The sequence below is a fragment of the Nelumbo nucifera genome, chromosome 2 (assembly GCF_055504915.1).
Source record: "Nelumbo nucifera cultivar China Antique chromosome 2, China Antique-T2T, whole genome shotgun sequence".
Lineage (NCBI taxonomy): Eukaryota > Viridiplantae > Streptophyta > Magnoliopsida > Proteales > Nelumbonaceae > Nelumbo > Nelumbo nucifera.
Window position 1 is genome coordinate 92,244,024 of NC_142650.1, and position 2,277 is coordinate 92,246,300.

The following is a 2,277-nucleotide window of genomic DNA, read 5'->3' on the forward strand; positions in this document are numbered from 1 at the left end:
ATGATATAGAATACAGTTCAGTTCTGCGAGTTGGCTCATGAAGATCCGAACACTCATATCGCCAACTTCTTGGAAATATGTGACACATTCAAGCACAATGGGGTTAGTGATGATGAGGTGAGGCTTAGATTGTTCCCATTCTCATTGGAGGACAAGGCTAAGACGTGGCTGAATTCTCTACCAGCTGGATCGATCTCTACTTGGGATGAAATGGCCAGCCATTTCCTATCCAAGTATTTCCCTCCGTCCAAGACAGCAAAGATGAGGAACGATATCACTACCTTCTCTCAACAGGACGGGGAGTCACTGTATGAGTCATTGGAGCGTTACAAGGAATTACTAAGGAAGGTCCCTCATCATGGACTTCTCGTATGGCTTCAAGTTCAGACATTTTATAATGGGTTTACCGAAGCAAATAAGACTATCATGGATGCTACAGCTGGGGGATCCGTTAATAACAAGACCCCTGAAGTTGCCCATGCACTCATTGAGGAGATGGCTGCAAACAACTATTAGTGGCATTCCGAGAGAGCCCAAGTTAGGAGACAACCCGATCTTCACAATGTAGACACATATACAATGCTATCTGCACAAATTAGTGCCCTCAGCAAGAAGATAGATGAAATGCAGTTGGCAGCCATGCATGTTCAGACCGTATCCTATGAATGGTGTGGGGGAGGTCATATTAGCACCAAATGTCAAGTTGGAAATCAGTTCATGAAGTCCCCCGAGCAAGTAGATTTTGTTGGTAATTTGTAAAGGCAACAAGGCAATCAGTACCCTCTGGCATTTAACCCCGGATGGAGGAATCACCCCAATCTGTCTTGGCAAAATCAAAATGTGGTGAAACCATTCCCTCAAAATTTTGCTCAGCCGGAAAAGAAGTCTAATCTAGAGGAGTTGATGACCAAGTTCATATCAAGTGCTGAAACGAGATTTCAGAACCAAGAAGCATCGATCAAGAACTTGGAGAATCAAGAGGGACAGTTGGCACAAATGATATCTTCTAGAGTCCAAGGTGCTTTACCCAACAATACCAAAGCAAATCCAAGAGAACAGGTGCATGCCATTACCTTGAGGAGTGGAAAGGAGTTGCAAGAGGTGGAGAAGAAACCGAGAAGGAGGAAGAGCAATCTGATTCAAGGAAAGAGAAAAGTCAATAGCCGCAAGTACCATTTCCGAATAGGCTAAAGAAACACAAATTGGAAAAGGAATTCGGTAAGTTTCTTGAAATTTTTAAGAGTTTACATATTAACATTCCTTTTGCAGATGCTTTAGCCTAGATGCCGCACTATGCAAAGTTCCTGAAGGAAATCTTGGCGAACAAAAGGAAACTGGGAGACGTGGCTACAGTTGCACTGAATGAAGAATGCTCAACAATCCTCCTCAACAAGATGCCTTGGAAACTGAAAGATCCAGGGAGTTTCACTATTCCTTGCACTATAGGCAGTTTGAAAATTAATAAGGTTAACAGATCGACCGATCCCCTTGAGCTATGCATACAGGATGAAGAAGCCATCAAGGGAGAAAATGAAGAGATTCAAAGCATGGCAGCATACCTGAATGCCAATCAGCAGTTTCAAGGGAAGGGGTTCATCAAGTTGGAGAGCTTGGATAGACCCTCAATACCAGAAAGCAAGCTTTCAATCGAAGAGCCGCCCACCCTTGAGCTGAAGCAACTCACACCGCATTTGGAGTATGCTTTCTTGGAAGCACCTTCAGCCTTACCAGTGATAATATCATCAACCTTATCCCCTTTGCAGAATGAAAAGCTGTTACGGGTGCTACGAGAACACAAGACAGCTTTGGCTTAGAAGATAGCAGATATCAAGGGAATTAATCCGTCAGTTTGCACTCATAAAATTTTGATGGAAGATGGCAGCAAGCCCACGGTTCAGCCACAAAGACGTGTAAACCGAAACATGATGGATGTGGTGAAGGTAGAAGTCATCAAGCTGTTAGATGCAAACATTATCTATCCGATCTCCAATAGCTCATGGGTGAGTCCCATTCAAGTAGTGCCGAGAACACAAGACAGCTTTGGCTTAGAAGATAGCAGATATCAAGGGAATTAATCCGTCAGTTTGCACTCATAAAATTTTGATGGAAGACGGCAGCAAGCCCACGGTTCAGCCACAAAGACGTCTAAACCGAAACATGAAGGATGTGGTGAAGGTAGAAGTCATCAAGCTGTTAGATGCAAACATTATGTATCCGATCTCCAATAGCTCATGGGTGAGTCCCATTCAAGTAGTGCCGAAGAAAGGAGGCATGACA

General features: G+C 43.7%; 1 non-coding gene across 1 annotated transcript; it reads right to left on the bottom strand.

Moving 5' to 3' along the window:
* Nucleotides 1-258: 258 nt before the first annotated feature.
* On the bottom strand, nucleotides 259-365 carry LOC148802518 (small nucleolar RNA R71). The gene has a single exon (XR_016083252.1). It is a non-coding gene; the product is annotated as a small nucleolar RNA R71 (small nucleolar RNA).
* Nucleotides 366-2,277: the final 1,912 nt, after the last annotated feature.